Raw genomic sequence first — 10,794 nt, forward strand, 5'->3', positions numbered from 1 at the left:
AAAAACAGTATTTAGTCTCACTTTGCTTAAAACTCAGAATTAGATGCTGTAACAAAAAGGCCTAAAATACAAAGGTTCAAAAGTCGTAAGTTTTTTCAGACTGAACTGTTTACTTCTTTAGCAACAATACACCTAAAAAATTGTAGGCATCTGGTCTGTTGCTTCTAGTTCATGTCATTGTGAGAAACCACAACAAATATTCCTTTTCAAGCCAGAGTTCTTATGTCTATTTAATTTGTAGTATTTTATCCCTAGAACTGCCAAATCTTTGTTAATGGTCCATAAGTTAATAGTCATCTGAAACAATAGCCTTGTGTGGGAAGCAAGGTCCTTATTCCTTAAAGTACATTTGGTCCTGTCCAGAATGTCCAATGATGTATTTGGTCCTTGCCAAAATGTCCAGAGTATATTTTGCCAGTCATTTTTTAATACTACAAACATTTACTCTAATACAGAAATTGGTGCCAGAAGTGTGATGTTATCATCACAAAAAATGAAAAACTACTTGCATTAGCTTAATATACTGACAGGACACAAAGATTGCAGGCCAGATTGCTGGTAGCTCTTGTTATGCCAAAGAACATCATTTTTGTGTTACCATCATCTGTTAACTAGAAAAGTAGATCATATGTCTACTGTGTTGGTTTTCTAGAAGTTTTTGGAAAGAGCTAAATGTCACTGTAAGTTGGTTGCTTGTTGTTGGTTATCTGCCCCCACATTCCTTCAATCTACCCATAGGTCACACACAGACAGTTCCCATAATACACTAATAACTTCCAGTACAGAGCATTATTGGTCTTGGGTGGAACAGACAGACTGCCAGGATATTAATGAGCAGAAAGCAGCCATCAATCAATAACAGTCAAGACATGGTTAGGCAACTACTCCCAGACTCTTGACCCTTCAATGGGATAACTCTAAGGTGTCTTCAGAACAAGTCAGAAGTCACTCAGAGGTCACAGGGGAACCAAGCCCCAATGGCCCACAGCAGTAACCCACTCAGGGATATGCCTCCCTTCCTTGTCTCTTTTTCCTACATTTTCACTGGGCTTCCAGGGACCACCTCCCACAAATCCTTGTTTGGGGTCCGCTTTTGGTAAACCTAAAATGATACACAGACAAAACGTAGCAGTGATTTGGCATAACTGATAGTGCACCTGGAACACTTACTTGGACCCTGGTATATAGTAAGTACTCAACAAATGTTACTAATTACTGTTGTTACTTATTTTACACAAAACATAAAATTTACCATGTTAACCATTTTTAAGTGTCCAGTTTGGTGGCATTAAGTACATTCACACTGTTGTGCAACCACCACCACCTTCCATCTCCAGAACTTTGTCATCTTCCCCAACTGAAACTCTGTCCCCATTAAACACTAACTCTCCTTCCCCTCCCCCAGCTCCTGGTACCCACGATCCTACTCTCTGAGTCTATGATTTGGACTACTCTAAGAGGCTCATATAAGTGCACTTCTACAGTGTCTGTCCTTTCACAACTGACTTATTTCACTCAAACTGTTACAGGGCAACCCCACTTTAAAACAGGTTGCCTTACTATGGGTCCTCATCCATGCACTTAAAAGGGACTTACACCGCAGGCACACACAAAAAGTTAACAAAGGTTTATTTACAAGGGAAAGGGAAATGAGGAAATGTACAACTTAAGGAAAAAAGAGGGAGATAAATTCTTAAATGCCTCCTACCCATTCTGCCAACCTAGAATCCCAAGTGACCTGCCCAGACCAAACCTGCCTGGCCAAGAGCACAAGCCAAGTGTCTCAGACCCCACTAACATGGCTGGTTTTTATTTACAAACAGAGAAAATGGCTGCTTAACTCCACCCTTAGATCCTCGCAACTTCCCTTTGGGGATCATGGGATTTGTAGTTCCCAGTGTCTTGATGGAGTGAGGGTGGCATCCACAAAGCCTGTATGGAATTCACTCAGGACATCCTTTCCCCCTAACAAAACTATGTTCTCAAGCATATCCATGTTGTAACATAGCTCAGAATTTCCTTCCATTTAAAGTTTGAGTAATAGTGCATTATATGCCACATTTTGCTTATCCTTTCATCTGTCCATGGACTCTAAATGGCTTCCATCTTTGGATATTACAAACAATATTGCTATGCACAGGAGCCTGCAATCTTGTTATTTTTTATAATTCATGCATTCATTTAAGGTCCCATAAATTCTCGTATATAAATGTTCGAACTGAGGATACTTTAGGAATAATGTCTACATAACTTGGAAGTATAAAGAGATTTCTCAAAAAAAAAATAGATTCCTTATACCAAATAAGACAGTTTTGCTAGATGCCTAAGATAGTGGTTCTTCCTAAAAGGAGTACTTCTCACAAGGAGGATGGTTCAGCTTACCTCTCAGGGGATATTTGGCAACATATGGAAACATTTTTGATTGGAGGTGGACTGCTAATGGCATCTAGTGAGCAGAGTCCAGGGATGTCAGCACCCTGCAGTGCTCAGATACAAACCTGCTCTATAGAATGATACAGATCAAAATATTAATGTCAAGGTTGAGAAATCAGACTTAAGGGGATGGCATGCTTCAACTCTTCACCATCCAACTCAGCATCAGGTAAGGCAGCAGCTGAGGTAGGACCTAATATGCTAAATCCAGTGTCCCAGGAGAGACACCTTGGTGACATGTGGCCTCACAGGGAGAAGAAGTAGGTGTTAGAACTGTGAGGGGCCTATGACTTTATGTGCAAGCTGATAATTTAACCTGCCACAGTTTCACAGGTATGGAAAGAAGACAAGAGGCTCCAGACTCAGACAAAGTATTCTTAATACTTGAGGCACAGCAGGCAGCATGAACTTTGGCCAGGCTTCCCAAGTCCCCTGGACAATGCAGATGAACCCAAATAGGCACTGGTCATAGGATGGGCTTACATTACAGCTGAGGACCTCCCAGCTTAGAATTCCCAGTTTCTTCTAGTGAACTGCAAAGAAGCAGACCCTACCTCTATGTCAGAAGGAGGCATTATCTTCATTATGTGGATAGCTAATCTTCCCTCTGCTCTACAAAAAGAAATTCTGTCTTCCAAGACTGTTTGTGATACAAACATCTTTGAACAGAAAGCCCAAACAAATATTGTACACACCCCTGTTTATAAGTTGTGTGAAAACTCCAGAGACATAGAGAGAATTGTCTCCCAGTAGTGGTAGCATTAATACTCAATGGGCAGTAGCTGTTGTCTGAAAAGATAATTTGAGCTATATACCAGGGGTTAAAGAGAATTCTGGGTATAGCATAGTGGTTCAGGGTGCAGACTCCAGAGCCAGTCTGGTTTCAAGTTCTGTATCTGCTACTTTTTAGTTGTGTGGCCTTGAGCAAGTTATTTGACCATTCTGTGCCCCAGTTTCTCCTGCTGTAAAACTGAATAATAATAATCCCTATTTTATAGAGTTACAGTGGAAATTAATATATGAGCTAATGTCCAGCATCATTAATCCTCAGGGAGATGCAAATCAAAACCACCATGAGATGTCACCTCACACCTGTGGCAAATGACTATTATCAAAAAGACAATAAACAGGTGTGGTGAAGATGTGGTAAAAGGGAGCCCTCATGTTGTTGGGAATGCAAACTAGCACAGCCATGTGGAAAACACTATGGAGGTTCCTCAAAAATTAAAAATAGAACTTCCACATGATCCAGAAATTCCACTTCTGGGCATTTATCTGAAGGAAATGAAAGCACTATTGAAAAAAGATATCTGTACCCGCAGGGTCACGGAGACGGAATTTTACAATAGCCAAGACATGGACGCAAGCTAAGTGCTCATCAAAGGATGGATGGATAAAGAAGACGTGGTATACATACTCAAAGAAATACTACTCAGCTACAGAAAGATAGAATCTTGTTTTTTGTGACAACACAAATGGGCCTTGAGAGTCTTATGACAAATGAAATAAATCAGACAGAGAGAGAGAGAGGAAAATATAATACTATAAGATTTATTTGCTGAAAGCTCTGCTTCCTCTACGAAGAAAAAATATGGACCTTCTCAGACAAACAGAAACTCCAGAAATTCATTAGAACTAAATCCCCACTCCAAAAAATTCTACAAGAATTCTTAAAGCCAAAACCAACAGAGGAATGAACAAAAAGAACAGAATAAAGCAAGGAATAAATTCACAAAAAAGACAAACAAAATGGCAAACATAGATGCCAACATATCAATATTAACTCTAAATGTAAATGGATAAAATTCATCAATAAAAAGACCCAGAGTAGCAGGCTGGATTAAAAAACTAAATCCAAACTTCTGCTGACTCCAGGAAACACATTTAAACACAAAAGATAAACACAGACCGAAAGTAAAAGGTTGGAAAATAATCCTACAAGCAAATGGACCAAAAAGAAGGCAGGAATAGCCAAACTTACATCAGATGAAATAGACTTCAAAGTAAAAAAGGTAAAAAGAGACATTGATGGACATTACATTATGATCAAGGGGACAACACATCAGGAAGATATAACACTCATCAACATATACTCAACAAATGAAGGGGCACCAAAATATATTAGACAATTATCAGCTCTGAAAACAGACATTAAAGAAAACATATATATAGTGGGAGACTTCAACACCCCACTCTCACCAATGGACAGGTTAACGAGACAAAAAATAAAACAAAGACACTAGAGCCCTAAATAAAGACAAAGAACTCATGGACTTAACAGACATCTATAGGAAACTGCACCCAAAAAAATCCAAGTACACATTTTTCTCAAGTGCGCAGGGATCATTCTCCAGAATCGATCACATACTGGGCCACAAGACAAACATCAACAGATACATGAAGATCAAAATCGTTCCAAGTATCTTCACTGATCATAAAGGCATCAAGCTAGAAATAAATCATGAAAAGAAAACAAGGAAGACTCCCACTTCATGGAGATTGAAATCCACACTACTGGAAGACCACTGGACTAATGAGGGGATCAAAGAAGAAATTAAAAAATACTTTGAGTTGAACGACAAGGAGGACACCACTTTCCAGATGCAGCAAAAGCAGTAATAAGAGGAAAATATATAGCAATACAGGCTCATATCAACCAACAAGAAAGAACCCAAAGAAACAGCCTAATCTCACATCTCAAAGAACTAGAAAAAGAACAACAAAAAAAACCCTAAAGTCAGTAGAAGAAAGGAAATAATAAAAATCAAAGGAGAAATAAATGAATTGGAAATTTAAAAAAAAAATCCAAAAGATCAATGAAACCAAAAGTTGGTTCTTTGAAAAAATAAACAAAATAGACAAACTTCTAGCGAGGCTCACAAAGAAAAACCAGGAGAAAACACATATAAATAGGATAATAAATGGAAGAGGAGAAATCACAACAGACTCAGTAGAAATCAAAAGAATAATCAGAGATTATACAAACAAATTCAACAACCTAGAAGAGATGGACAAATTCCTAGAATGATATAATCATCCAAAGCTGGACAAAGAAGAAATAGAACAAATAAACATACCAATTACAAGAAGCAAAATTGAGGCAGTAATCAAAGCACTCTCCAAAAACAAAAGCCCAGGCCCAGATGGCTTCATAAATGAATTTTACCAAACATTCAGCAGTGAATTAGTGCCTATCCTACACAAACTCTTTCAAAAAATTTGAAAAAGAAAGAATACTACCAAATACGTTCTACAAAGCCAACATTACACTAATACCCAAACCAAACAAAGACAGAACAAAAAAGAAAATCACAGGCCAATCTCCCTAATGAACACTAATGCAAAAATCCTCAACAAAATCCTTGCCAAAAGAATCCAACAATGCATCAAAGGGATAGTACACCACGATCAAGTGGGATTCATCCCAGGGGCACAAGGATGGTTCAACATAAGAAAATCACTAAGTGTAATCCAACACATCAACAAAAAGAAAAATAAAACCCATATGATCATATCAATAGATGCTGAGAAAGCATTCCACAAAGTCCAACACCCATTTATGCTGAAGGTCCTTGAAATTCTCGGATAGAAGGAACACACCTTAACATGACAAAAGCCATATATGACAAACCCACTGCCAACATTATTCTCAATGGCAAAAAGCTGAAGGCCTTTCCTTTAAGATCAGGAACAAGACAGGGTTGTCCTCTCTCACCACTGCACTTCAATATAATACTGGAGGTCCTAGCCAGGGCAATAAAACAAGAGAAAGACATACAAGGAATCCAAATAGGGAAAGAAGTAAAACTATCACTATTTGCAGATGTCATGATAATATACATAGAGAACCCTAAAAACTCCACAGAAAACTACTCAAAATAATCAACCAGTTCAGTAAAGTAGCAGGATACAAAATCAACACACAAAAATCAGGAGCTTTCCTATATACAATCAATCAATCTGAAGAAGAAATCAAGAAAACCATGCCTTTTATAATTGAAACCAAAAAAAAATCAAATATTTGGGAATAAACCTAACAAAAAAGGTGAAAGACCTATACACAGAAAATTATAAAATGTTGTTTAAAGAAATTGAAGAAGACCCAAAGAAATGGAAAGACATCCCCTGCTCATGGATTGGAAGAATCAACATTATTAAAATGGCCATCCTCCCAAAAGCAATATACAGGTTCAATGCTATTCCAACAAAAATCCCAATGACATTCTTCAAAGAAATAGAACAAATACTGACGAAATTCATATGGAACCACAAAAAAAAAAAAAAAACCACAAATACCCAAAGCCCTACTGATGAAAACAAAGGAGAAAGGCGGTATCACACTTCCATCCTTCAAGGTATACTACAAAGCCATAATAATTAAAACAGTTTGGTATTGGAACCAAAACAGACACACAGACCAATGTAACCAAATAGAGAGCCCAGAAATAAAGACCCATCACCCAAATCAGGGATAGTGAAGGCAAAGATAAACACCTGCGATTATATCAAACTGAAAAGCTTCTGTACAGCAAAGAAAACATTAACCAAAACAGAGAGACACCCACCTGATTGAGAAAAAAATCTTTGCATTCCATTCAACTGATAAGGGACTGATCACAAAGATATACAAAGAACTCACCGGGCTCAACAAAAACAAAATAAACAATCCAGTCAAGAAATGGGCAGAAGAACTCAAAAGACATTTCTCCAAAGAGGAAATGCGAATGGCCAACGGGCATATGAAAAAATGTTCAACATCCCTTTTAATCAGGGAAATGCAAATCAAAACCACACTGAGACACCACCTTACACTGTTAAGAATGGCACACATCAAAAAAACAAGCAGCAAAAAATGTTGGTGAGGATGCGGTGAAAAAGGAACTCTCCTACATTGCTGGTGGGAGTGCAAACTGGTCCAGCCACTGTGGAAAGCTGTCTAGAGGTTCCTCAATCTACTAAAAATGGAGCTACCATAACATCCGGCAATTCCAGTTCTAGGGAATCTACCCAAAGGACACAAAACAGTGATTCAAAAGAGCACCTGTACACCTATATTTATTGCAGCACTATTTACAATAGGTAAAACCTGGAAACAACCCAATTGCCCAAAAATAGATGACTGGATCAAGAAGATGTGGCATATATACACAATTCCATTATTCAGCAATCAAAAAAGATAAACTCATGCTATTCGCAGCAACATGGATGGAGCTAGAAGGAATTATGCTCAGTGAAATAAGCCAGAAGGAAAAAGAAAAATATCAGAAGGTTTCACTTATAACGTGAATATAGGGGAACCAAATAACCAATTATTATTTTAAAAATAATAATAATATCAGTACAAAACACAACAAAGCAAAAACAGACAATTATAAACCAGAGACATCCTGCAGGGGACGAGGAGGGAGAGGGATCAGAGGAAGGGAGGAAGGAGCATAGGGGACTGTGGTGATGGTGCATGGATTCCTTGGGGAAGGAAATTCTATGGGGACTCAATCTGAGAGGGTGGGGGAAAACAAATATTGTTTAAAAACATTTTAAAAATGATAAATGTTAAAATAAAAATAAATAAATAAAATCAGGAAGAATGAAAACAAAGACTTGCAAATGAAATAAAGTATTTGAAGATTTAAAAAAAGATTTATTTGCTGAATCTAAAAAATAATACAATATGTGGAATCTAAAAAAATTATAGAGACAAAAATGGGTTGGTGGTTACCAAAGAGAAGGGTTGGAGGGTGAGTGAAATGGACAAGGGGGGTCAAGAAACTTGAGGAAAACTTCAAGTTACAAAATAAATGAGGCAAGGAGATGTGACGTACAGTATGGGGACTATAATAAATAATACGGTATTGCAACTTTGAAAGTTTATAAGGAGACATGACCAGTAACTTGTTATGATTATCATTTCACATGTATGAAATGTCAAGTCGTTATGTTGTACACCTGAAACTAAAATAATTTCATTTATACTTCCATTTTGTAAATAAATATATACATACACACATGCCACAAATATACATATATGCTTATATGCAAGGCACTTAGATCAGCGCAAGTAAATTGAGGGCCACGTCTGTGTTAGCTATAATTATTATTAATTATCATGATGAGGCAGCAAAGCTTGTGGTTGTGCCTGTTTTTCGGCATCTGTTGGCAAGCTCTGTAACCCACACAGTTCCCTCGGAATCTGTCTCAGCTACTCGAGGAGGCTATCGGTCCATTTCTCCCTCCCCACCCACCCCCACACTGACTTGCTGCTCCCCAGGGGAATTCCTAATAAAGGGGCAACTGGACAGGAAACTGGTTTCAGGTACCAGGGAATCCGACTCAAGTTCAAATACTGGCCTTGCCACCTGCCAGACTTATGACCTTGGCTGAGCAGCCTCCCTCCTGGGGGGCCTCCAAGTACATACTGCACCAGGCTGCAGGCAAAAGACCAATGAGTCCCCTGTTCCCTGAGATGTTGCACACTCTGGGTCATCCTTAGCCATTGCCATTTTCATTACCATTGTCATATCATTATTCAATGAGCAAGACTGCATAGGGAGGAAGAACATCTTTGCTCCTTTCCTCCAGTACTTGGCAAATTCATTCTGGTCCCTCTAGTTCCCTGCATACCTTAAACTCCAGGTGACACAGTGGTGGCCACCCCCATACTCTCTGTTGTCTGATCCTGGCAACCTCATCATCCACCACACTGCCCCTGCCCAGTCTCTCTCTACAATCAACACACACTCATCTCTCTTAGTCCCACCTTCTTGTGGTCTCTATCTCCTCCAACCCACCTTTGACTCCTCTTTCAGGCCTCAGGGCAATTGCCACTTCCTCAGGGAAGACTTCCCTCATTTACTCTCAGGACTAATCAGGTCTTTGTGTTACATGTTCCATTAACAGTTTCATCCATTCTCAATGTCTGCCCAGGTCCCCTTGGCTCCCACTGATCTCCTCCCAGCCCCCTCTCCTTCCTTCTTCCAGCACCTGTATGGGGGTAGGGGGTGTCTTTCTCCATTTGCTGAGGTTGGCATGGCCCACACAAGGTTTGGTCAGAAATTCTGGCAAATGCATGAAGGGGAGCAGCAATCAAGAGGAGAGGATGGGTGGATAAATACCCCAACTCCCTCAGTTCGATGCCTACAGTTCCAAAGGACTTCTCTCTCCTGCCTCCCACAGGTGCCTGGTAGGACAGTGCCCCTTGCCCTCCATCCTAGTAACTAGCTCCGTCATGCAGCCTTTACAGGCCTTCTTCCCTCTGGGTCTCACTTCCCCACCCCTTACTGGTTTCTCCTTGAGCACCTCCCAAATAAATCACTTGCCCTTCAATGCTTGCCTCAGGGTCTGCCTCTAGATGAGTCTAACCTAAGGTAGCAATTTGCCCCATCATCATGAATTCTGTAATCACCTGCATGTATAGGTTGCCTCTCCCCACTGGGTTGAGTCATGTCCACCACTGTACCCCCAAAACCTGCAAGGTGCCTGGTATACAGTAGATGCTCCATAAATGACCCTGAGTCTCATGACTGTATAGTGACTCTGATGGCAATAGGGAGCTCTGCCCCCACTCTATCCTCAGAGGCCTCCAACAGGAGAATTAAGGTATAGGAGAGATGCTCATTGCTGCACTATTAATGGTGGCCTCTGCCCATCTCATGCCCCAAGTCATACACCATAGACAGCTAGACCAGAATCTTCAGAGGCCAGGAACCCCTAATGGCCCAGCTGGCCCTGACCAGGATTCCTGGGGTATCCCTGGGGAAGATACACAGAGAAGGCATAACTCTGGTCCCAAGGCTACAGACAGGGGGCACAGCCTGTCTGTGGAGAGTGTTGACCTTTAATGCCATTCCTTGGCCCCTGGCATCAGATTTCCCCTCTGGGAGCTCCCTACGCAAGAAACCATTCCAGGGACAAGCCTGCCCTACATGGCCACCAAGCGAGGCAGCATGTCCTAGGAGAGGTCTTGAATTAGCCACACCACCTTTGGTGATGCTGGTCCCAGGATCTGGGGGACAGTGGAGGTGGGGGTCTATGGAGGTGGAGAGTGTTGACCTCTAATGACTCAGCCTGAAACAGTTAAAAGATAGGAATTGAGGCCAGGAAAGCATGGTGAGGGGTCTTATGTCGCTCTGTTCTAAAATCAATTGTTCAGTTTCCAGGTCTAGCACTCACACGCTAGTGAACCACTCTGGATCTCAGTTTCTTTCTCTAGAAACTGAGACTATAAATGGTCCCCTGTTCTTTGAGCTCAAGGAGTAGGGATGGTGTAAATATTTAGTGTGGTGCTGGCATGAACATTACTTCATTATCTATCTCGTGTTCTTTATTTGTCATTGACATTCTACAAGACATGATTATGATAGT

The sequence above is a fragment of the Talpa occidentalis genome, unplaced genomic scaffold (genome assembly GCF_014898055.3).
Source record: "Talpa occidentalis isolate TD23 unplaced genomic scaffold, MPIMG_talOcc4v2.1 talOcc4.12, whole genome shotgun sequence".
Taxonomy (NCBI): Eukaryota; Metazoa; Chordata; class Mammalia; order Eulipotyphla; family Talpidae; genus Talpa; species Talpa occidentalis.